Source organism: Rhodnius prolixus, unplaced genomic scaffold, assembly GCF_049639745.1.
Source record: "Rhodnius prolixus isolate KJV_2025 unplaced genomic scaffold, Rpr scaffold_1, whole genome shotgun sequence".
Taxonomy (NCBI): Eukaryota; Metazoa; Arthropoda; class Insecta; order Hemiptera; family Reduviidae; genus Rhodnius; species Rhodnius prolixus.
This window is the reverse complement of record NW_027411581.1, coordinates 1085851-1113417: the sequence shown is the minus strand read 5'-3', so window position 1 is coordinate 1113417 and position 27567 is coordinate 1085851. Positions and strand designations below refer to the sequence as shown.

Genomic DNA, 27567 nt, shown 5'->3' with positions numbered 1-27567 from the left:
ACTACTTCATCGTGGTTATTTTTCTTCTTCTTCAAAGCGCAATCGCAACAAGTATCTTTTCTTTTTTTTCATGATGAAAGAGTGCCGACTTTGCTGTAAATACGTAACGGGGATTATTCCAGCTTTACTAATTCTGGTATTTTTAAGAAAAATCTGATGTAAAAATACAGAATCGATTTCTCTTTAATGCTGTTTTCGATATATCGAAATTGTTTACAAATTTTTTGTATGAACTTCGCTGGACTTCGACCACTGAAAGTATTGCGATTGTTTCCAATTTCCGGCCATGAGTTTCAACCGGGTTTCGAGATCCTCCGAGTCTAAAAAAGAAAAAATGGCGAGGGTATTTGTGTGGGGGGAACAGAATGTCTCGAAACTAAAAATTACTAATTCTTAAGACTGTGTTAATTGGATAAGGGGGGTGGGCACCATCGTCAATCCTGACGCTAATTTAACGATCCAAAATTCCTCAGCTGACTTCATTGGGTTTTTTGAGGTTAGATAGATTAGATTAGATAGTAGACGGGACGGGACCTAGCCCCATGGCACCGCAGCCACAGAAGACTTATTGTGCCAGCCCCTTCTTAGATCTAGTAAGCGAACCCTCCCCTCCTAAAGAGGTTGAGGACTTTCCCTACTAGTTCTTTTTGAGCTGCTATCTCCTTCGGCCTCAGCGTTTCAAAGGTTTCATAGCGCAAACGTTCGATTGCAACGCAATCGAACTTTTTGAGGTTTCTCACAAATTGATCGCTTTTTTTTTTTGACGTGAATACGTCTTTAAATTTGAATTATAATCCTAAAAATCTAATGATAACAAAATCGGGGGATACAGTTTCGCATTATAGTTTCGAATCTATCGTCCACATCCAAAATTAAATTAGACCACTGGATAGCTAAAGGATTAAAGAATTCATTACGATAAGCAAGGACTGTGACGCTTCGCGCGCGGTGGAACGGGAAGTGCCGCTATTTTGAGATAATTTTGCTGCGTATCGAGATTTGCAATTTGTATAACTTTTGACTCGGAGAATCTACGATGTTCGTTTAAGTTTTAATCGTTAGCTGTCGTCTCAATCTATCGATTGTGTATAAAACATTAGTGTAAAATAGTGACAGTAAATATAATAAGGTGTTAGAATAAAAAAATGTTATTAAAAATATATAATGTCGGCCTATACGCGTCGAAAAGCCAAAACCAAATACAAAGATCGTATACGCTTGGAAAGGGCTTCTCAAAAACAATCGAATGGTAAAAGTCGCAAAGCCGGTGGAGTCGCCATATATCGCAACATCAATAGCTTTCACTGATTGTAATAGAGTTAACATTGACATTTCGGAAATTTATTTGGAAATGAAAGACGCAAAAGCTGATGATGTCTGTCTAGTAAACGAAAAAGGCCAATGGCATCTTTAAATTCGTACTCGGATGTGTGTATATCCATCCGGGCACAGCGTTGGCAAAAATTAAACTCTTTATGTTACGATCGTTGATAAAATATTCCAAAAACATCTCTAAAATTATACCCGATTAAGAGCCCTGATCTTACTACACCAATTATGAAAGTAGGAGACTTTAATGTTGATGTCTCACAAAACCGCTCATTGCCCGACTTCATGCTCAGCGAGTTCAATTTGTCTAATATTGAAACTTCTCCAACAACGTTAGGTAATACCTATATTGATTTAACGTTTACCAGAAATCTCGATGTATCTTGTACGCCATTTGTGTCGTACTTTTCGTATAACAGACCTATAATTAATAAAGTTATATTGTAACACATTAATTATTTGTTTCCTTGATTTCATCCTGAATACATAAATAAAAATATTTTATATAAAAAATATAACCCGTACGTATTCACGTACAACACACGGCCGTGTCCATGACACAGCCACAGTAGAGCTTCTTCTTTTTCTTTTTTTTAAACTTGGCAATCTCACTGTACATCAAGTTGGTCTCAACTTTAATTTTGAAACATCGTTCAAGAAAGATTTAAGCGCTGCTGAAGAGAGTGTAGCTGAGTTTCAAATCAGGCTTACCCTGCTAACGGAACTGCTGAGTAAAAACCACAACTCATTATTCAATAGGTATTCCACGAAACACACAAATGAACGTGCAAGATAGCGGAAGGGTGTAAAGGAGGGGTGCGCTCACAGCTGTGAAGTTGATTACGGGAATACTCCACTGAAATATACGTACATCCGGCCAGATGACTCGCACTTGATTAAATTAATTTTTGTATAAAAAAAAAGTAAGAGTCAGTGGTAAAGGAATGGTGTGAAAATATAAGGGGAGGAACTCTGATTGGCTGTGAGTTTGGGAAGACAGTTATGTTCTCGTATGTGGGGCCATATGGGGGAGCACAGTTAGGATTTGGGCACTAGGGGCGATGACGATCTATATAACCTCTCAGTTCGTGCATTACCTGCTGCAGATCGTTCCGTTGCTCTCACTTCTCGACCGCACGAGCTCAAACAATACATATTAACCTTTTATAACGGACTAGAAACATCGAACACATCTTGTAGCTTTTACATATCATCAACACCTTAATTTACCTTCTTTAAAAAAAGGAAGAAAAAAAACGTTAGTAAATATAAGGTTTGGTTTTATTGTAATAGGAAAGGTTCTTCATCGCGACACGCTTACCAACCTTACTCTATCAAAATTAGATATCTGCTGCGAATACTTAACCAAATGGAAGTAATTATTTTAATTAGACTTGCTTTAAACTTAGAATTTATACTAAAAAAGAGATAATGTTCACTACAGTAAAATAGTTGGGAGGAAGGAAGTATGACTTCGCAGGACCCCTCACTAACACTAACAAAAGAAAAATTTCCGCGTTCAAATGAACGCTTTAGCCCAGAAAATGGCGAAAAACTCCAAAAACAGAGGCATTTCCGGTTACCTGATGTTCTTCTAATTTGGAATTTTGGTTAGACATTTCATGCAGATAAATGTTGCACACGTGTACGGCAATGGAGGTCTTAACTTCCAGGCCCCCTCTCGCATAAATAAACTTTCTTGGAAGAATGTGTTCAAACTATTTGGGAGGAAACAATACGTAAACATTGAACAATCTATTCAATTCAGTGAATTTATTCATTTCCAGCAAACAGTTTTCCTTTAATGATGTGAACGTACAATACATTGAAATGGCACACGTTTGAGGAAAGCCTCCTCCCAAAAAAGGTCCTCAAATCAAATTTCTTGGGAAGATATTGAGCAAAATTACAGATGTTCACGTATGAAATGAGTTTTGAAGAAGAAGGAACCTCTTCGAGGGTTATAACCCAAAGCATTCAAGTTAATCTAATCTAAGAAGCCGAGCTTTTCCTCTGATCGTCTTGGTCTGGACTCACAAACAGATTCATTTGCAGATCAATTTGGTAAATTCCAAATCAAAAATTTTGCAGTAGGTAGTACTTGCTGCCAATGAAGGTAAGAGAGGAAGGAACACTGTGGTGAACTCGCCCATAATCTTCAAGCTCTAATCTGCTGTAACTCCAATTTAGAGAGAGACACTTAAAAAATTCCGAATTAACATTTTAAAATTGTGAACAGCGACACAACATTCTACAGGAATTTCCGGCGCTCGATTACTCTCGTTAACGTTAAGTGACGGTCGATTATCGTGCAGTCACACACTCATACTGTCACTCCAAAGAGTCGGATGGATTTCCGGTGCAAATTCGACTATCGAAAAATTTAAGAAAATTGCAATTTTTCCCCCAGCCCCCCTGAGCTAATGGACTACGAAAAACTGCCTCTATTGTCAGCAATCAAGTGAGTTATAATTTGCTTTTAAAATTCCTCTATTAATTAAAAATAGATAATCGATCAAAATATTCGACATGGTGAAAACAAAACAAAAAATCGATGTTTGCAAAGTTCGTGCCGTTACAATATGGCCAATCAATATCTTATCTAAGCCGGCCGGTCCCTCTTTATTATCTCAGCCCGACTATTGTTTCCATGACAATAAACTATTAATTAAACTGTCTTAACAATGCACCGCCCACTGAATATTAAATATTCTCATATTGGCTGGTAATTAATGATTATTCTTGTTGACAACCCAAGAAAACATGTCTAATCAGCTGGTGGAAATCTAATCACGCTGATTGATGATTCTTGCAGCTGCTGGACCAATTTTAATTAGCCAAAGTTTCTTAATTAGTCAACTGAAGGTCAAAAGTCATGAAACCGTCTTATTGTTTTCTTTACCTCAGGGAGTGGTTCAGATTCTGTCCAAAAAGGTCAAATCGGAGGCGCTAGTTTGGGTTGTTGAATTATCTATAAAATTAGAATTTAGTGTGGAAATAGGGGAACTCAGTGAATAGATCCAATGTTCAACATGCTCAACATACGTAACACGATAATGCTGAGGGAAGCAAGGCTCTGCAGATCCCCACTTAAGTCATTCTTCCCGTACTTCAATACAATCCGCTGTCAGCGGAGAGCTTAACCCAGGATGCTGTTTGATGACATTTCCTGAAATTCAAGTGAAAAAAATCGATTGGGTGGCACACAACTGAAGATCGATTTTTTTTTAATTTTCAATTTATTTATTAAGTTACACCAGCGCTAGATGCAACATTAGTAACAATGGGTAATAACTGATACCACTACAAACTCACTAATTGATGGGGGAGAAGTTACCCCAGAGGTAACACTCCCTAAGTCGTCTCCCAGGATTAGCTACTCTATTCAGAAGAGAGAAAATCGCGAGGCCACTGGCTGATTTTAATCGTCTGGGACAGGGGTCGGCAATCCGCGGCTCGCGAGCTGCATGCGGCTCTTTTATCCAAATTTTGTGGCTCTTCAGCCTGTCCAAAATAAATTGTATATTTCAATTTTATTGAAACAAATGAAAATTTCATTTATTAAAGTAAAGATATTTTTTCAAAAAGAATTTTAAATGCGATAGGTTTGAAATTGAATAGAATTATATTAAAATACAGTACGTAATATATAGGACTGCCGCCATTTTCATTCAAACACAGGTTTAGTTATTATTTACTTGTTTTCTTTACTTTGTAATCTGTGAAAATAAGTATATAAAACATTTAAATAAAATAATAATATAATAAAATAATATAATAAAATAATAATTTTGTGAATACAAATGATCTACAGAGTTTGTTTACACTATCATCCTTACGGCTGTTGGTAAGATTTATTAAAATTATTTAAGGAGAAATGGCTCTCCACTTGAAATAGGTTGCCGACCCCTGGTCTGGGAGGATGATCTGGAAGGTGATGAGATGATAAATGGCGCGGACAAGAGGATTGCAATGAGAGTGCAAGTTCTGGATAAAAACTTTTATAGCGAGTTCGAGGCAAACTGACCTACAAATGGAATTTCCAAGTCTGTGTGGATGGTTAGATTTGAAACGTAAAATGGAGCCGTTACCGATAGTGCGGAGAATTTTAGACTGAAGAGATTTGAATTCTGTGAAGATTGCAGCGTTTCGTTGAACCCCACAGTTCAATACCAGTACGTCCGGCCGGGTTTTAGTATAGAATTGTAAATCAGTCGTTTGTTATTAAGTGAAAGATTTGAACGTTGGTCTAGTTAGTCTTTTAAGTAGTCGATATCGACTGTTAACTTCCGTTGCTTTAAGTCGTGTGTGCGGGTAAAGATGGAATTAAAAATTTTTGTTGTTATTTTTACATTTTTTTCCAAGATTGCTCTCCAACAAAACACCACACGCTCTTACGATCTTAAAAACTTACATCCGGTGTAAAACGAAAATCTGCGCAGTATTGCAATACTTCCGCTTGAAAGCTTGAAAGAGGAAGTAAGGAGGAATCCTAAATTAGCTAACAGCTCCGTCACGTTGGTCTCGAAAATAATCCAAGGAAGTTGTTTTTGGAGGGAGGCATTCCTCTAACGTTCCAATTCAGCGCAGTTTACGGGCTTTCTAATAAATATTATTAATATTTGCTAAATTACGAGCCAGAAATAAATCCTCCAATCGTAAAAATTCTTTAAAATTCTGCGTGCAAAGAGAATGTATGTGCTGGTACCGTGCGCCATGGAGGAAGAGGAAGTCGTGTGAGTGTGCATTGCAGAGGATTAGAGGCTGAAGCGGAAGTGCTGGTCTATAAGAGCACGCCCTAGCTCATTCAGCTCCATTACCACCTCTCGCCTACCTCAATCTAACTGCTCACTTTTAGAGTGACGCTCTGTAATTATATAGAAGGCCGTGTGGCTCCTCTACACCTCACATATTATGTTAAATACATGTTCTGTTTTGTTTGGCAATTTTCTAGCCTTAATGTTCTCTTAGAATAAATAAGTTGATGTGTACACGCCTTACTGGAGAGTCATCATTTAAATGACCTATTCCAACTCATAAATCATCCATGACCAACACCTAATGACTTAATTTTACCCCCCCAACATTTATAGTGTAGCGTGGTTCTGATATCTGGGTTAGCTGCAGACACCAATAGCGGACTGTACCAGTTCTATGCTAGAACACAAAATGGAAACAGAGCTGGACTGACACGTGATGGACACTGTCCGAAGACCGGCAATGCACTGAAAACAGCTCCTATGATACCAGTTGACAAGTCTTAATAAAAATAAAAAATACCCACTAATTATGAATATTTGTTCAATTTTAACGTAATAAATGGGCGTCTCCCACTTTGCTGGGCTTTTGTCATGAAAAAAAAAATGATTCTAGGAAGACTTTGATGATTCACATGTCCAACAGTGGAAACAGATGATATAACTTTGGACGAGAGATCAGATCCAAGTCCATGGAGCACAAACCTAACCTATGCTAGGCTAGCTAGATGAATGAGCCGAAGATAGATAATTAATGTGGCCGTAGTGGAGCAGGATAATGAATGTGGTGTGGAGATGGTGTGCAAAGGCCAGCGCGCATGCGCAGTAAATATAAATAGCGACAATGTGTGAGCGCATGCGCTCCCAAGAAATATGGAGCTCATTAAATTTTAATATTTCTTACTTTACTCTCGGGTCTGTGTGTACGTCGTACGTTCTCTTCAACGGGTACTAGATCTTCTTATGCACATGCGTGTTCATTGAATTAATTTTTACATGTTTTTTATATCTTATATATTCTGTAAGACTTACATTCTACCACTCTGCTAATCTTTCTAGATGATGCTGCGGGAGGCCACCTACCTGCAACACAAAAATAAAAGTCCATTCTTTGAGTGCCATTCTTGAATTGACTTTAGATAAATGGAGTTGGGAGTGGACTTAGGTATAACAATTAAAGGTTGACTCTCGAGTCAAATGATCCCAAGTACTCTACCCTTTTCAAGGATCTTAAAAATCAAACTCACAGCATTTCATCTTCTTCGACTCTCTCCCTCCTGCTAAACTAGCACCATCAAACATGGATCCTTTAAAGCTATACAGTCTCAGAAAAAACAGTCAAATAGTAGCGTGTAACTTTATCTGGGTAGGCTGCTGCAGACACTCCAAATTCTTTCACAGCAAAACTACTCTTCTGAAAAAGGAACCAATTAAGTGTACAGAGCAGCCACAACAGCTCTTTTCTCTTTCTGGTCTTAAATTTAGAAACCAAATTTTCTAAGGTTGGAGCGGAAGTATCATTTATTAAATAAAAAAAAATTAACGTGTGGCTGTGTCATGGACACGGCCGTGTGTTGTACATGAATACGTTTACCAAACGGGTTATATTTTTTATATAAAATATTTTTATTTATGTATTTAGGATGAAATCAAGGAAACAAATCGACGATCGAACACAATCTATGCCTATACAGTCCGTTGTCGATGTAGAAGCGATTTCATCATCCACTAGCATAATTTCAACCACCCCAGCTGCAGATGTACTGACACAGTCGTTGATCCGCTCGGCCGCATTCATTCTTTTACGTTCCCAACGGCACAGCTTGACTCGGTCATATGGTGTTTTATTATTACCATTCGATTGTTCTTGAGAAGCCCTTTCCAACCGTATACGATCTCTGTATTTGGTTTTGGCTTTTCGACGCCTATAGGCCGACATTATATATTTTTGATAATATTTTTTTTATTCTAACACCTTATTATATTCACTGTCACTATTTTACACTAATGTTTAATATACAATCGATAGATTGTGACGACAGCTGACGATTAAAACTTAAACGAACATCGTAGCTTCTCCGAGTCAAAAGTTATACCAAATTGCAAATCTCGATACGCAGCAAAATGATCTCAAAATGGCGGCGCTTACCCCTCCACTGCGCGCGAAGCGTTACAGTCCTCGCTTATCGTAATGAATTCTTTGATCCTTCAGGTATCCAGTGGTCTAATTTAATTTTGGATGTAGACGATAGATTCGAAACTATAATGCCAAACTGTATCCCCCGATTTTGTTATCATTAGGATTTTTTGGATTGCCACCATATGATAGCAAATTTAAAGACGTATTCACGTCAAAAACATTCGTGACGTCAATTGCGCTAAGAGGGAATCGATTGAGGGTTAGCATATATTTTGTTTATTTAAATGAAGGAACAAATTTCTACCATAACTTTAATCAAATCTGATATGATAATTATTGTATTTAACTAAATTTAATTTCACAAAGTAAAATAATAAATAGCCTAGCCGCTGGGACTAGAACTAGAATGCAGTTGGTGGTGGGGGAAGACACCGGCCTGTGCACAAATGTCTGTAATAATTACAGGCTGTAGTTTCCATAACAATTTTAATTGACATTTTGTGTATAGAGATAAGATCAGCTGATTGTGCAACCTCTAAAGTGGAGCTGCACGCCCGTACTTAGTTAAGGTTATTTCAGTCTGGCCAACATTCATTATAGGGAAATAAAACTACCAATTGACCGACATGGAGAAACAAACAATATCGTACCTCGTAATACACTCACGAGCGTCTAAATAATTATCTAAATAATGTGTAATTTATTTTTTTACTGATATTTTATTGGTTAAATTTGACTTAATTACCAGCGACAATATGGTCGCTCCTGTTACCCAAGTTTTGGTGGTAATTCGTAATCAGACGGTGGGACTTCACTAAAACAATTTTTTAAAATATTTTTTATAAAATGACTCACACGATTAAACTTTGAATATTACTGACCCATCTAAATTCTCTCATCTTTATGTGTTCTCAAGAAACAAGAAACCCTCTAACCTTCCATTCTAGAAAAAGCCACAGTTGCTTCGCCTATAGAAAATCAAGTAGAATTTAAGTCAATGGAAGAATTTCGTATTCAGAGAAATTTGGTTGGCCCGGAAGTATAACTTTGTCGATTGTAGATTGTATTAGAAGGGCGGATCCACCAAAAAGGGGGGAAGAAACGCAGGAGAATCCAAAATGGCCACTGTTCCCTGCTCACCTCATGTAGAGACACCGGGGCTTCAAGAACAACAAAATCCTGCTAAAGTTGCCGGATAACTGGTACAATAAACTAATCCAGTAGCGACAGGACACCAGGGGGAGCATGGCGACTCAATCGCCACAGTGCACTGGAATAAACCTAAAGAGTTCTGGTAAAGATTACCAGATGCCACAGATCTCCGGATGGGGAAACATTTTACCTCCCGAAGACGAGGAATCCTCAGTTTTAGAAGAAACGCGGGACACTCCTCTACAAAGTCCCCGCACAGTCTCTGATTGAACTCACCACAGCCGGCGCAGATTGGCAACTGGATTCAACTGGACTCAACACCTGAACCAATTTTGATTACACTAAGTACGTATTCTTGTTTTTGAACTTTCTCCAAAAAGGCCTACATCGATATTCAGTAAACTTGGTATCGATATATAGCTCTTTGAATTTATGTCATAAAAATTTATTGTTGTATGTTTTGAAACCCATAAGCATAATTCGAATTCCAGTTTAACAGTGGCACAGTTACCCAGTAGTCAGTGAATCTATCACTTTTCAAATTGATGACCTTTCCCCACTGAAACACAGTAAACATGTACGGTAAAATTCAGAATTAGTATAAAGTTGTAACAAATTAGAAAGGGGTCACCAAACTACGGCCCCCGCGGGCCACATACGGCCCCCTGAGGCCATTTATCCGGCCCCCGCCGCACTTCCGGAAGGGGCACCTCTTTCATTGGTGGTCAGTAAGAGGAGAAGCACAGCGGACGTCACTCATGTACAGTACTACTTCCGGTGACGCCGCGGGACGCACGCGTCACGGCTCCGAAAAATAACAGCAGAAGTAGGAAGAAAGGCAAAGCTCTATAACTAAACCGGACGTTGGACCATCTCATTAGCCAAAAGCAGGTCCATAGTTCCCACAGAAATACTGGGCAGTTTGGTGATTTAAATTTACTTGTTCTTTATTTGAAATATTCTATTTGTTCTCGTTTTGTTTTTTTTTTACTTTAAAATGAGATATAAGCAGTGTGCATAGAGATTAGTTCATAGTTTTGTTTATATAGTCCGGCCCCCCAACGGTCTGAGGGGCAGTGAATTGGCCCCCTGTGTAAATAGTTTGGGGATCCCTGAATTAGAAGGTACAATTGGAACTGCAATATTTAGCGAAAGTGCCAGTCGTGTGAGAATGGCTTTTCATGAAAATTGATTTTGATTAAAAGGAATTGGAAAATTACGCTTCAGTCAATAAACACTTCAAAGCAAAATAATATTTCGTAAAAGCCCAAGTTTTATGACGAAAATACTATTGGCAGAGAAACGCGTTTGGGTCTTTAAAAATACGTTGTTTTTTGTGGTTGTTCGTTAAGTCGGCGGAAGTCTCAAAAACTTACTACTCACAGTGACAGTACAGAAAATCTGCCAACAATCACTTTGCTTCCTTCTAGTGAATGTATGCGACTTAGAATTTACATACTTTTCTATACAGTTCGCGTTGTCTTTTTAAAATGCAAACAGTGTTTAGAAGTCTCATTAACATATCTGTGGAATAGCTCGGAAGCGTTGTGTACAAGATAAGAGATAACACACGCTGAATTTAATATTATACCAGTGAGGGGGACCCAGCTGGTGGAATGTTCTACAACAGCTGATTCTTCCCACGTTTCTAATCTTCCAACTCTTTTTTGCCACTTTATCAGTGTTGCCACTTTTTCTGATATTGGTGTGTTGTTAGAATTTACATATTTTCAGCAGCACATTAGATTTTTGTGTTGGTTACACTGTGCATGATGTTTGTAGGTAGAGATGTATTGAGAGTGTGTACTAACAGCTCGCATGTCTTGTGTTTTTTATATACATTATATATACTGTATTCTGTCCAAGAATCCCTTGGTATTGTCTCGACAATGGTAATACAGTTGGCCACAGTATAAGAGTATACAACATGGGCGCCCAACTCAACGAGATGCTGGCACAATGTTTACGTTGTGGTGAGGTTATCTGGAGTGCAGGTTATGGAAGGAGAACACGTAGCACGCGAAGAAATGCCATTAGATTAGGGAAATAGAGCAAGCAGGAACGAAGAAGATAACGGGGCTTGTGTGGTGTGTGTGAGTAGGTGAAAGTAATGAAGTAATGGTCTCTTCATACTTCCAAACAGCCGGCTTTACTTCGCCGGCCATAGTGTAACAGTTACTTCGGCTACAGTTTATACTATTGCAGGCTTTATCAGACTGTGATCTCTTTGGCACTGCTTTAAATTAAGTTGCTGCGGATATTAGCGTTTTTTCACTTTCCCTACCCTATATATACGTACAGCTAGAATAAGTATTGTAGTTTTTAGCCGCTGAAAATATCCGTTAAGAGGTATCAAGTTCGAAAAAAGTGATAAATGTGAAAAGGCAGTGTGCAGAAATTTGATATTTAGTTTCGCTTGCCACTTTAGGAATCGATCTTTAGTTTATCGATAAAATCAATCAATCGAAATTGTCACTTTAATGAATACCTTTCAGTTCGATGGGTGTTTCTCGAAAGCGGCTTTTCCCAATTCACATTAAACTTACTCTTCGCATTGCTCTTATATCGGATCTACTAATTTCATTTGTAACCATTTTTTCCCAGTTTATTTGGTGAAGAGCAATTTTAAGGAGAGCGTTTTTGGTTGCGTGTTTTTTTAATTTTTAAATTTTAAAGTGCCATTTAGATACAGTAAACAGTGTTGCCACTTCTACGTATTCTTGCGGTTAATGTGCTGCTGAAATTCCCCGTTTCAATAGGATTTCCTGAAAGGAAGTACGAATTTTCTAAAAATCGAATTTCCTCTAAATTTCGCTCTTACATTCATCTACTTTGCAATTAAACCTGTGGATGGATCTTAGAAATGGGGAGATCTGCATCTTTTCGGACAGCCAGGCTGCACTGAAGGCCGATATTTCCTTCAGAATTACCTCTTCCCTGGTCTGGGAATGTAGAAAGGCCCTAGAACTACTGACTAGGCACAATAAAGTTCGGTTTGGAATGGGTGCTGGGTCATGTGGGGGATTAAGGGGAATAAGGCAGATGATCTTCTGGCCAGGAATGGAGCTAACACTCCTTCCATTGGTCCGGAGCCTGTCCTGGGGGATCACCAAGGGTTCGGCTCTCAGAGATTGGATCTGGAGGGAGCAAGAGAAGATCTGGGTGATGTGTCCTGGGATTATAAACACAGAAACACTAAAATGCCTTGGCTGTGCAAGCAAAGAGCCAAAGAGACACTGGGTTTTTGGTAGGAATCAGATTACTCTGTTCACAGGCCTATTCACAGGGGATGGTAGGTTCAGGAAGCATCTGCACAAGGTGGGGGCTTATTAGCTCGGAACCGTTGTGCAGACTGTGTCAGGAAGAGGAGGAGACGGCCCTTCTCACCTTGTTGTTCGATTGCGCTTGCGCTATGAAACCTTTGGGACCAAAGGAGATTGTAGCGCAAAAAGAACTAGTAGGGAAAGTCCTCAACCACTTTAGTAGGGGAGGTTTCAACTACAAGACTCAATAAGAGTCTAGTGGCTGCGGTGCCGTGGGGGCCTAGATCCCAGTCCCGCTTTCTAATCTTAATCTTAATCTTACATTCATATTAGATGGTCCTTTAAATTTTACTTGAACTATTCTTCCATAAATATTAGCCTTTTTAGACTGAGATGGGAAACACGATTCATTCTACAGTAATGGAACAGTTACAGTGTTAGAAAACTCGAGAGTTTGAATAAAGTATATATATGTCGGAATATCTATGCAAAAGAATGTCATGTGGGGGGTTCACACTAGATTTCTAGATGGTACCATTTTTTTCTCCTTTTACGATTTTGAAACTAAAATTATTAATTGTTGTTAGGGAGGCCAACTGTTTATTCTATATTATTTATTTTTCTAAAAATGTAATAAACTGTTTTTTAAGATAGGTTGTTAGATTTAAAAGTTAGTATATAATAAATTTCTTATAATTACCAGTTATAAAATGTAGCAACTATTATTCAAGATATATACACGGTATATTATAGTTTATATAAACGATTGTGCAGTCTGATAATAAATTATTAAGGCACCACTGGTGAAGGTAACTGGTGGGCAGGTTATTATCCATACGATTCGTTCTTTACTTGAGTTCTTTGACTCACTTATTTTTACCTTTTGTGTGTGTGTGTGTGTGTGTGTGTGTGTGTGTGTGAGAGAGAGAGAGAGAGAGTAAGTAAAAGGTACTCTGACACTAGTGCTAACTGACTCGATTCAATTATTAAGCGGATTAGATGTCATATATTCAGAGAGACAGAGAGAGACGGCCCTAGGCGGGATCCATCAGTCTGCCAGAGCGGCTAGCTTGAAACGATGACCGCTAGAGTCGCTAACTACCTTTTTGCCTCTCTTGGAAGGTTATATATACATTTTGTTGCCTGACATAAATGATTTGTGTGCTAAGTTAGCCTGGCCGAACTTTATACTTTTTTTTTTTTTTCTTATTCCCTCTTGTTCATTTCAAATATATATGTTGTAGAAGCTATTCCTTTTAGAATTTAATGAATTGAACCGAGGAGATAAAAAAAATGCTTCTCGGCCAGGTGAAGTTAGAAATTACCCTAAACATGTATTTCATTTTCTACAAGATATTTTAACAATTTATTAAATGCCTTCCGGAAGTTTATGCTGAGAGAAAAAAATCTTACTTATTACCAGTAGCGTAGCGTGACTATAGTGACGTCAAAAATTAGTAGCAAGAACTGAGTTAGGTTTCCAGTCCGAGATGCTTGATATAATTTGAGCTGATGTCGTTGCATACCCAGAACTGGGAGAGGTACATTGGACCTTCTGAACATGGATACTACAGGGCTGAAGAAACCCTGTACCTCGTTAAAAGGCGAGTTTTCCCTCCTAGAACTATAAAGGGAAAGGTTACAATATAAAAGTACAGTAAAGTAATGCCTATTTTTTCAGGCGGGCTTTACGTCCAACTACCAAATTAGGTATCGTGGACGGAGGCAACTAGCAAACCTACTTTACTGTAAATTTCTTTGATTAACCATTAAAGGTATTGACTGGGAATATAGCCTAGTACCGTAGTACATCTTAGCATTACGGGTCTCGCTTCTAACCGCTCGGCTATCGTGGCGTCTAGCAAACACACTTCACTATAATATTCTCATATTAACTATTAAAGGTATAGACTGGAAATATAGCCTAGTACCGCAATTCATCTTAGCTTTGCGGGTCTAGCCTCTAACCGCTCGGCTACCTTGGCGACTAGCAAACATATTTTACTGTAAATTTATTTTATTAACCATTAAATAAAATCCAAGGCCTAAAGACCGGGAATCGAAATCAGTTCCACAATTCATATTAGCTTTGCAGGTCTCGCCACTAACCGCTCGGCTACCTTGGCGCCTAAGTCACAATATTTTCAACGTATTTTTTTTCTTCGCTTTGCAGCATGTTCTAGCAGGAATTTTCTTGCAATAATTACTCAAATAAATGTTACACTTATAGTTACGAGCATGAGAAGAACAATGATAACCGGAAGGGTAAAAGTCCTATAAAAATAAAAGATTCCTTCCAGAACCGTGATTTCTTTCGGATAATGGATCAAAGTTGGGACCCATGATGACACCCCACCTACTCTCGATCGTGAAGCGACAGGTATTTACGGTTAGGGATTATTTTTCCTAATGTCAGCACAATGTTGACAGTGTGTGAAGTCCGTCAGTAAAATAAAGTTCCAAATCGACTTCACTCACCAAAGTTTACAGTTAAGATTAGTTTTCCTTTGTTTTCCGTTCCAGCTGACCAAAAATAGAAAAACCTGTAATACTGATCATTTGTCCAGGAAGAGGAGATGGAAGAGGGAAGAAGAAGAAGCTGAAGTTGTTAAGTGCTCTGGTGAAGCGTGAAGCCCTGTTTGATGCCCTGAGTCGCCACCAAGAAGAGTGCGCTCTGCCGGTCGGACACAGCAGCCGGTTCTTTCGCGCACCACTGAGTGTCTCCACCTTCAAAAACCGCATCCTCCTTACCTCTGCACAGATTGTTCTTCTTTTCTTCTTTTTGAGCAGAACAATATCACTCCTAAAAAAGGTTTCACCTTGATATCGATACCAGCAATACTGGAATTTCAAATTAGATTTGGCTCAACATGGAATGTCAGTGCTTTGAGTGGTTGGAAATTCCTTGCTCCAGCGGAAATATAAATATTTTCACTTCCTTTTTTTAGAGTTCTTGCATACAGGAGGCAGCTAATTTCCGAGGAATTTTGGGGCTGCCATCTAACGTGCCATTCTTAAGCACTGGGTGCTATTACAATCTACATGATGACCTGCGAAGCTAAGATGTATTGCGGTACTAGGCTTTATTCCCAGTCTATACCTTTAATGGTTGATATGAGAAATTTATAGTAAAGTATGTTTGCTAGTCGCCTCCGTCCACGACACCTAATGTGGTAGTTGGACGTTAAGCCCCGCCTGAAAAAATAGGCGATTACTTTACTATACTTACAATCTACATAATGTTCTTGAAAAGATTCGTGAAATTCCAATTTCACCGAACAATCGAATAAAGTCACTTACAGACGTGAGACTTGCAGCAAGTCGAGTGTGTTCTCACAAGTGCACGATTGTAGAAGGTTACTCTTAGTTCCTGCAGCGGAAGTCATTACAGTTTACTGTAATGATGCTCGGAAGTACGAAAACTAATGCATTATTTGCAAGCAAATTCTGTTAAAAAAAATGCAGTTAAACAGCTGGTTTTAAATAATGATAATAACAAACAAGACTGCGATAGCATCTTGGAAGAAGTCCTTGTGTTCGAGGTCTTTCCACCGATAGCGCTCCGATCGCGCAAGTCCTTCAACCTAGTTGGCTGTACGCCCACTCAGCCATTCAATCAAATTTATTTAAATAAATAAATCTCTTTGTATTTGAAACAAAAACTGTATTCTTAATGAACACCACAGTGATTTGGTAATTTATCCAGCCAGTCTTGCCAACATATGTTTTTTTTCTCTCTCTCTAATGATTCTGTTTACCTTGAGTACTTCTCTCTTTACACAGATAATCGATGTCATTAATCGAACATAATGAGCTCTAAATTAATTGGTCAAGTTAAAAAAAATTGGCATACAATTATTTGTTTGTACTTTAAACGATACGAAATCGTTCCCACTCGCATTTATATGTAATCGCAGAAATCACAAACTTCTGATCGCCATCGTTCGTGAAATTCAGAATCAGTGCAAGATACTCTATGAGGGAAACATCATGAATTCTAAGACTCGCTGGTGTTCTAAGATTGAAAAAAAAAAATTAATCGGAAGTAAGGATGTGCGAAAAAGAGATTTCTGATGTTTCCGGAAGTGTAATCTTTAATTTGGACGTACCAATTTAATGTTTGGTTTGTTCATGCGATGCCCTACGCCCAATAACGCCCTATCATAGTGACATTTCGTTAATAAAGATTTCCCCCTTCCACATAGAAAAGGTCAAACGCTCTCAAGGTTGTTTGTTAGCAAAGAACGTTAACATTGAGCTGTTAATTTATACTAAAAACACACACGCAGACCGTGTGTTTACACGAGTAGACGAACTTGGCCCTAAAATAAACAAACTGGATGGTATTTAATTTAAGTAATGGAGATTACAATGAAATGTACCAAATTTCTAATCTACCAAAGTTTTTCTCGGTAATTTAAATTAGAAGAAAAATGACTTCGAGTACCGAGAGAGTTAGCCTCAGAGCCTCTGTCGGCCAGTTGCTACAATTACTTTAATGGCCTCAAGGTCAACAGCTGTTTTTATTTTGTGCAAGTTTTATGTAAGCTGGTGAATTCCTTGTTGACGTAGGTTTTATTAAAATACTCTGCTGTCGACCCACACGTCACTTGCTCTGGTTAATCTCCTAAACCAGCGTTTCTCAACCTCTTTATTTTTGACTCGCGTACCACTTGGTAGTACCAATCATGCTAAATTGTACCACTTCGTAAATATTGATTGTATTTCGTGAAATTTATTATTCCGAGTATTATTACTATCTTTATTTGTATAGAGATACCAATGTATCTGTTACAAAGGAGTTCAAAGTTCATGTTCACTTTATAAACTTTGTAAAGTGTTAGATCTTAGTTTTAACACTTTTTTTAAAATCATTAAAAATTGCGTACATATTTTTCTCTTCAAAATTATTAATTAATTAACAAAGTTCTTCTTTAGGATTATTATATTTGTGCCCAAATCTTCTAAATTAATTTCTTTTAAGTATTCCAACTACCTGTAAGTACCAATTAAATTTAATGTTGCTTGGATAGAGCTTACTCATTACAATCCAGTCTCTTTAAGCAGATCTTTACATAGTCATCATTTAAGTTCTGTCACATGATAATTCTATTAAATTTTCTTTATCTTTTTATTGATAATGATGTAGCTTTTCCTAAATTTTCTTTGTAGAGGGAGGTTTGAAATCCAATTATCATTTGTGTTTTCGGGTTTTGGGAAAATACTCCATGAAAGACAATTTTAATCCTGTTAAATGTGCTATTATATTTTCTCGTATATCTTGAGACAGACTAACCTTATTACTTGTACTTATTAACAACTTTGCTGTATAATATTATTAATTAAAATAATTTTTATGTATTATAGGAAAGGAGATTTTTATGCTTTGATTTTTTTTTAATATTTTTTATGTCCGCCATTACTGATTATTTTTCGCGTACCACCAACCAGCAACTCGCGTACCATCAGGTTGGGAAACGCTCACCTAAACTAACCAGATGGTTTTGGCCAGCCACAAAGTACTCCTGGTTGGTAAAATAACATGAAAAATGATTGCAACCTTTTTCTTTTGCTGAAAAATAGCAAAATATTCAGCAGCCTATTCTGTCATTTACGCTCAACAGATTAATTTCAAATTTGGCATTCTAGCAACGCATTTAACGTTCTTCAAAGAATAGGCGGTGAAACCGTTCATTAAGCTCAGAACTGGTGCTTAAAGCTCTAGTTCCCCATGGTAACCCCCAATAAATCACTATTTTTGAGGGAAATTGGGCAATCTTAAAAAAAAAAAAAAATCCCATTTATAATGTTACAGTACCGAGTTTGAGGCGGTATTTATTGAACGACAATAATGCAGCAAAACCCAAAATACAAAAGTTTCGAGCTCGCCTGCGATTTATTGTCCCAAAATGAATGGAGGCGTGGCTAGTACTTGAACATGGACATTCCGCAGCTGTATTCCGGGGATTTATGCGTCATTAACCGTTTTCGTTCGTTACACTTGATTGCGTAATCCAGATTTATGGGCTTTTATCATTGGCATCTCTGTTCACGCCTCTTTGTCTACCCCCCTGCCGCCCGTCCCATAAAATTTCAGATTCTCCAAACACAGCCCAATATCTCCAAATATAGCCCTATTTAATGTATAAAGTAAAATAGAATATAAATAAATATATTAATAATCACAATGAGACCATCCACACAACTTACTTTTTTATCTTCTACACTTGCATTATGCAACAACCAAACATAACAAAGTTACGACAGTAGTATAACCTTGCTGATAAAAGGCGATTATAACCATTTATTATCTTTCCTTTCAGAAACTAATTATAGAGGCAGTGGACGTTTGGAAATAAATCAGCTGATTTATTTTTTTTATTATTATCAGCTTGTGGGCGCATAATAATTTAGCATTTTATTTCGTAATTTTCACTTTTATCTACAGCTGTTTGTTTGCGGCGATAAGGTAAGAGTTCTCCTAAAAGACGTGTTGTGAAGGGGCCACGAATTAAAGAATAACTTGTGAGTATGCGCACTAGTACGATTTTATTTTTAAAGTTATTTATTTTTCTTGAAATTTGGAATTGATACTAAAAAAGATAATTGTCTTCAGAGCTTAAGCTGGCCGAAAGGTGCAGCAAATTTGCTGCAAAAATAGTGGAAGTGGTGAAACCGACTCAGACTGAAAACATGTGGACGAACGAAGATTTATTTTTTGTACCTTCTATTGCGCCTAAGATCATTATCTACAAAATGATGTAGCAAAACTTAAGAGTTGTTCTTTGGGAGTAACTAGCGATTTCGTGAGTTGGTACAAAGCGAATGTTGGGCAGAAAGTGGTTATTGGATTGTAACAAGTTATTTGGTTCAAGTTTGGCCATGAAATAACCCTACCCTAGAGCTATACGTGAAGGATTGTCTTAAAGAAATGAACAAGAACAATCACTTGGAGATATTTATTGAATAAATATTAAAGTTTATATAAACAATCGGTTAAAAGCTAACCAGAACTTTAGGAATGTTTAGATTCTTAAAGAACATTACATGCAGTTTAGTTTTTGGTATTCAATCTATTCTCGTACAATCACTTCAATAATTCAGAAACTCGGACAAAAAGGATACCCGCTGAAGGTGAGGAGATTTTTAATTTAAAGTATTTAAAGCAATTTAAGCTATTAAGATCCGAAATTAAAATTACAAAGTTACATCTCCATATTTGTGTTTATTGTACTTACAATAGTTTCCATATCTTGCTTGTGATAGGTTTCCTTGCTACTAATACACTAGTAAGTTATCCATCAGTTAGTCAGCAATTGATGTAGTTTTAGGAGGAGTATACACACAATAAATAATATTCATCAGTATCGCGTAATAAACAAAGCATCATGATGTTAGACCAGTACTTGAGATGGTTACACTAAGGTTATAGAACAAGTGTGTCGTGTCTAAACTGCCATATGTTTGATAGTTACCCAACTTTTATTTTTGAATTGAAGACTAAAACTAATTAAGTTTAAAAAACATTCGAAACTCAACGCATCCCCGTATTAAGATAATAGTAAACAACGTTTAGAGCACAATTCTATTTTCTAGTCGTAAATTAACTTAGAAACAGAGTTGGGCACTGATTAAAAAAAATTAAATTCTAAATTTAATTGATTAAATTTTTTAATTGATTATATTTATTTTTAATTTTAATCAGAATTTAATCGGCGAATTTAATCGTAATTTTAATCATATGACAATTATTTAATCAATTAAATTTCAGATTTAATCGTTAATCAAACTAAAAAAATTATGATTAAATCTGAGAATTAAATTGAACTTTAATTTTAATCTCAGAATTAGTTCAATTTCAATCGTTAATCAAACTAATTTAATCATCCACTTTTATGGCTTTTCAACCAATGGTTCGAACCACGTTTTGGCGAGGCTTTTTTTTAAGCATCTTCAATAAATACTTTTCGGTTAATTATTGTAGACTTGGACTTCTTTACGAGTCTCTAGACCAGTGGTTCTTAACCTTTTCATAGACGCCGAACACAATTATATGTATATACTTTTCTCGCGAAACACTAACATTAAATAATTTGAAATTCGGTATTTAGCAAGAAGATAAAATTATATTCAATTTAAAAAAAAAAGGAACAATTTTTAATTTTCGTATCTTTCCTAAGTTTCTAAATTTCAAAACATTTAAAATTGAAATTTCGCGGAACACTTGGACCATATTCGCGGAACACCGGTTAAGAACCACTGCTTTATAACTTCTAAAATTATAGATCTGTGCACAAAATAACTATAGTTTATAATTGAGAAAAACCAAGTGTACAAGAGAAAATAATTACATACCAATACGTGGTTCACAGTGGGAGATATAGAACAGCCACAATTTTACAAAATTTCATGACCCAAAAAGTATTCAACCCTCTATATGTTCTACATTTATAGATCTGTGCACAAAATAACTATAGTTTATAATTGAGAAAAACAAAGTGTATAAGAGAACAAAATACCATATCAACACGTGGTTCACAGTGGAAGATATAGAACGGCCATAATTTTACAGAATTTCATGACCCAAAAAATTTTCAAACGTTTATATCTTCTACCTTTTTAGATTTGTGCCCAAAATAACTATAGTTTATAATTGAGAAAAACAAAGTGTATAAGAGAACAAAATTCCATATCAATACATGGTTCACAGTGGGAGATATAAAACGGCCACAATGTTACAGAATTTCATGACCCAAAAAATTTTCAACCCTTTATATCTTCTACCTTTTTAGATCTGTGCACAAAATAACTATAGTTTATAATTGAGAAAAACAAAGTGTATAAGAGAACAAAATTCCACATCAATACGTGGTTCACAGTGGAAGATATAGAACGGCCATAATTTTACAGAATTTCATGACCCAAAAAATTTTCAACCCTTTATATCTTCAACCTTTTTAGATATGTGCACAAAATAACTATAGTTTATAATTGAGAAAAACAAAGTGTATAAGAGAACAAAATTCCATATCAATACGTGGTTCACAGTGGAAGATATAGAACGGCCATAATTTTACAGAATTTCATGACCCAAAAAATTTTCAACCCTTTATATCTTCAACCTTTTTAGATATGTGCACAAAATAACTATAGTTTATAATTGAGAAAAACAAAGTGTACAAGAGAACAAAATACCATATCAACACGTGGTTCACAGTGGAAGATATAGAACGGCCATAATTTTACAGAATTTCATGACCCAAAAAATTTTCAACCCTTTATATCTTCTACCTTTTTAGATCTGTGCACAAAATAACTATACTTTATAATTGAGAAAAACAAAGTGTATAAGAGAACAAAATTCCATATCAATACATGGTTCACAGTGGGAGATATAAAACGGCCACAATTTTACAGAATTTCATGACCCAAAAAATTTTCAACCCTTTATATCTTCTACCTTTTTAGATCTGTGCACAAAATAACTATAGTTTATAATTGAGAAAAACAAAGTGTATAAGAGAACAAAATTCCATATCAATACTTGGTTCAAAGTGGGAGATATAAAACGGCCACAATTTTACAGAATTTCATGACCCAAAAAATTTTCAACCCTCTATATCTTCTACCTTTTTAGATCTGTGCACAAAATAACTATAGTTTATAATTGAGAAAAACAAAGTGTACAAGAGAACAAAATTTCATACGAATACGTGGTTTACAGTGGGAAATATAGAAAGGTCATAATTTTACAGAATTTCATGACCCAATAAATTTTCAACCCTTTATATCTTCAACCTTTTTAGATCTGTGCACAAAATAAATATAGTTTATAATTGAGAAAAAAAAAGTGTACAAGAGAACAAAATTCCATATCGATACGCGGTTCACAGTGGAAGATATAGAACGGCCATAATTTTACAGAATTTCATGACCCAAAAAATTTTCAACCCTTTATATCTTCTACCTTTTTAGATCTGTGCACAAAATAACTATAGTTTATAATTGAGAAAAACAAAGTGTATAAGAGACTAAAATTCCATATCAATACGTGGTTCACAGTGGGAGATATAAAACGGCCACTATTTTACAGAATTTCATGACCCAAAAAATTTTCAACCCGTTATATCTTCTAACTTTTTAAATATGTGCACAAAATAACTATAGTTTATAATTGAGAAAAACAAAGTGTACAAGAGAACAAAATTTCATACGAATACGTGGTTCACAGTGGGAAATATAGAACGGCCACAATTTTACAGAATTTCATGACCCAAAAAATTTTCAACCCTTTATATCTTCTACCTTTTTAGATCTGTGCACAAAATAACTAGAGTTTATAATTGAGAAAAACAAAGTGTACAAGAGAACAAACTTTCATACGAATACGTGGTTCACAGTGGGAAATATAGAACGGCCACAATTTTACAGAATTTCATGACCCAAAAAATTTTCAACCTTTTATATCTTCTACCTTTTTAGATCTGTGCACAAAATAACTATAGTTTATAATTGAGAAAAACAAAGTGTACAAGAGAACAAAATTCCATATCAATACGTGGTTCACAGTGGATGATATAGAACGGCAATAATTTTACAGAATTTCATGACCCATAAAGTTTTCAACCCTTTATATCTTCTACTTTTTTAGATCTGTGCACAAAATAACTATAGTTTATAATTGAGAAAAACAAAGTGTACAAGAGAACAAAATTTCATACGAATACGTGGTTCACAGTGGGAAATATAGAACGGCCACAATTTTACAGAATTTCATGACCCAAAAAATTTTCAACCCTTTATATCTTCTACCTTTTTAGATCTGTGCACAAAATAACTATACTTTATAATTGAGAAAAACAAAGTGTACAAGAGAACAAACTTTCATACGAATACGTGGTTCACAGTGGGAAATATAGAACGGCCACCATTTTACAGAATTTCATGACCCAAAAAATTTTCAACCTTTTATATCTTCTACCTTTTTAGATCTGTGCACAAAATAACTATAGTTTATAATTGAGAAAAACAAAGTGTACAAGAGAACAAAATTCCATATCAATACGTGGTTCACAGTGGATGATATAGAACGGCAATAATTTTACAGAATTTCATGACCCATAAAGTTTTCAACCCTTTATATCTTCTACATTTTTAGATCGGTGCACAAAATAACTATAGTTTATAATTGAGAAAAACAAAGTGTACAAGAGAACAAAATTCCATATCAATACGTGGTTCACAGTGGAAGATATAGAACGGCCATAATTTTACAGAATTTCATGACCCAAAAAATTTTCAACCCTTTATATCTTCTACCTTTTTAGATTTGTGCCCAAAATAACTATAGTTTATAATTGAGAAAAACAAAGTGTACAAGAGAACAAAATATCATACGAATACGTAGTTCACAGTGGGAAATATAGAACGGCCGCAATTTTACAGAATTTCATGACCCAAAAAATTTTCAACCCTTTATATCTTCTACCTTTTTAGATCTGTGCACAAAATAACTATAGTTTATAATTGAGAAAAACAAAGTGTACAAAAGAACAAAATTTCATAGGAATACGTGGTTCACAGTAGGAAATATAGAACGGCCACAATTTTACAGAATTTCATGACCCAAAAAATTTTCAACCCTTTATATCTTCTACCTTTCTAGATCTGTGCACAAAATAACTATAGTTTATAATTGAGAAAAACAAAGTGTACAAGAGAACAAAATTCCATATCAATACGTGGTTCACAGTGGATGATATAGAACGGCAATAATTTTACAGAATTTCATGACCCAAAAAGTTTTCAACCCTTTATATCTTCTACCTTTTTAGATCTGTGCCCAAAATAACTATAGTTTATAATTGAGAAAAACAAAGTGTACAAGAGAACAAAATTTCATACGAATACGTGGTTCACAGTGGGAAATATAGAACGGCCGCAATTTTACAGAATTTGATGACCCAAAAAATTTTCAACCCTATATATCTTCTACCATTTTCGATATGTGGACAAAATAACTATACTTTATAATTGGGAAAAACAAAGTGTACAAGAGAACAAAATTCCATATTAAAACTGTCCGGTAGGACAGTTGTATAAGGGTTGACCATCAAAAACTGCACGAAAAAGTGTAACGTTGAAAAACACCCAACTTTGACAATTTTTATCTCTTTTTCTATAAAAGATAAAATTCCCAAATTTTCTTTAAAATATAGAGCAAACCCTCCTTTATAACTGAAATTTTTTTGCAACCACCCAGACCTAATAGATTTCGAGAAAAAAGTTGCAGAAAATGAGCAAAAACGGCATTTTCAGAAATTGTTGTTGTTCTTGTTCTTCTTCTTCTTCTTCTTGTTGTTGTTACCTTTTTTGTAAACTACGTAGCGCCTAAACGCGTGAACCGATTTTCATGAATGAGGTGTCATTCGATTCGGAATTTTATGTAGATGTGCCTTTTGGGGGTCTCGACCCTGTACATCGAATGGGAGAGGAGTTAGCCCCCTTTATGTAAGGCCCCCTCCAAAATTATTATTACTAATTACTCTGTAAATCTTGGCCCGATTTTGATAAAATTTGGTAGGATGATAGGGTTAGGGCTCCCCTATGTAACATTAAAGCGACGATCTGCTCTTACACTAGTTAAGGGGAAGTATAGCAATCGTTTCAAATTATCGACACGTGAACTGATTTTCATGAATGAAGTGTCATTCGAATCGAAATTTTGTACAGATTTGCACTTTAAAAGTCTCGTCGCTATGCCTCATATGGAGGGGAGTTTGCCCCACCCAAGTAAGGCCGTTTCTAAAACTATTATTACCAATATTTCTATAACGCTTTGTCCGATTTTGATAAAATTTAGCACGAAGAAGTGATTAAAGCTCCTCTACATGGCTGTGAAGTGCCATCATGCTCTTACACCTACTAAGAGGAAGTACTGCAATCGTTAAAATTATCAATGGGTGAACCTATTTACATTAATGAATTGTCGTTCGATTCAAAATCTTTGCCTCTTTGCCTTTTAGAGAGAAGTACTGTAATCGCCCGTTTATTTTTCTTACTCCTCTTAAAAGGAAGGTCTGAAATCGCAGTTTAAATTTGCTTTTTACGTACAAATACCTTCCTATTTTATATAAAAAGGCTTTCTCAAAAAAATTGTTGTTGAGGATGGTTTGGGGACCGCAACTATAATCATTCTTTAAAAAGTTCTCTCCAGTGGTAGTTACGGTTCCTACTTAACACCTTATCAGGTTATAATGATAGAATTGCTTATTCCAAATTTAAAAAAAACAGTAAAGCAGATATGTAACTTAGCAAAATAGACAAAAATGAAAATCTATCCAAAAGGTACAAAAATCTCCTTAACAAAAACTTACAGTTTAAAAAGTTAAGTATAAGGGTTGATTAAACGCCAAAAGGTACACAAATCAGCATGTACCCAACATTTCATTCAAGCTTAGTTGATATAATTTAAGTAATTTTGCTGCATTAACTTTTCCTTCACATTTTTTAGAATTTATTAGATGTCACAGACCCTTATGCTGGCCATTTTCATCTACAAAATATTTGTTCAAGTAGCACTGTAGATTGACTTTAATATCTATTAATCTATAATAATCAAACTATTAATTACAGGTTAAAAAGAAAACGTTATAAAAAATAAAAAAAATTACGAGGCTACAAAATTTAAAAACTTTTTTAAAAAAATGCTTACACCAACATACATCAATGATTTCGATTATTTTATTTTTAATAAAAATCGTCGGTTTAAGTTCATTCTTCGATTAAAGTAATTGTTATTTTATGTAGTAGCCAAACATTTATAATAATAGGTAATAATTATCTGGCTCTATCGCAAATAATATAGTTTTCTTCAATCACACTCTCAATGTAGCTGTTCTTCTCACAATGTTATATATATGTTATGTAATATAAAATAAATAAGTATTGCATACTTTTAGGACAGCTAATTATTCCAGTATTTTACTATAAGTAAAATTAAATTACAATTGAGAAATGAATAATTGTTGTTGAATAATCTACTTGTTATTAACTGTGTGTTATTTGTGCTCACGAATATTTCGGTAAGACGAATTCAAGTCTGAAATATTGTTTTAAATCCTCCGTGATTCAAATTTAAACAGTAGCCGACTCTAACTTTGTCTTTTTCTACTTTAACATGCATGTATATGTACAACTTCAGAATAAAGGGCATATTAAAGATAAATCAGAAGAATAATTTGGAATAGAGTTAAAATAAAGTACCTATTTAAAAACGAAGATATAATATACAATTTATCATAATTATAACCAAATAATATTATGAACGAACTGGCCAGCATAAGGGTCTGTGACATCTAATAAATTCTAAAAAATGTGAAGGAAAAGTTAATGCAGCAAAATTACTTAAATTATATCAACTAAGCTTGAATGAAATGTTGGGTACATGCTGATTTGTGTACCTTTTGGCGTTTAATCAACCCTTATACTTAACTTTTTAAACTGTAAGTTTTTGTTAAGGAGATCAATACGTGGTTCACAGTGGAAGATATAGAACGGCCATAATTTTACAGAATTCCATGACCCAAAAAATTTTCAACTCTTTATTTCAGTGGTTCTTAACCTTTTCATATAAGCGAAACACAATTATATGTATATATTTTTCTCGCGGAACACTAACATTAATTAATTTGAAATTCGGTATTTAGCAAGAACATAAAATTAAATTCAAATTAAAAAAAAAGGAACAATTTTTTGTTTTCGTATCTTTCCTGAGTTTCTAAATTTCAATACATTTAAAATTGAAATTTCGCGGAACACTTGGACCATATTCGCGGAACACCAGTGTTCCACGGAACACGGGTTATGAACCACTGCTCTAGACGTATATAGGACCACTTTACACTCACATTTAACCATGTTGGCG

General features: G+C 35.6%; 1 protein-coding gene across 3 annotated transcripts in view; it reads right to left on the bottom strand.

Moving 5' to 3' along the window:
• The window catches only part of pot (zona pellucida domain protein papillote), a 123297-nt gene that overhangs the window by 36583 nt on the left and 59147 nt on the right, over positions 1-27567 (bottom strand). Inside the window, exons 1-2 of one of the 3 annotated variants that reach the window (XM_074124411.1) lie at positions 19880-20014; positions 7119-7169 (exon numbers count right to left, since the gene is read on the bottom strand). The exons of 1 other annotated variant lie outside the window; for it this stretch is intronic. The gene's annotated coding sequence lies outside the window, so the exon portion shown is untranslated. Of the gene's footprint in view, positions 1-7118; positions 7170-19879; positions 20015-27567 lie in introns of those variants that run through there. One more of the 3 variants, XM_074124408.1, reaches the window with a different exon arrangement.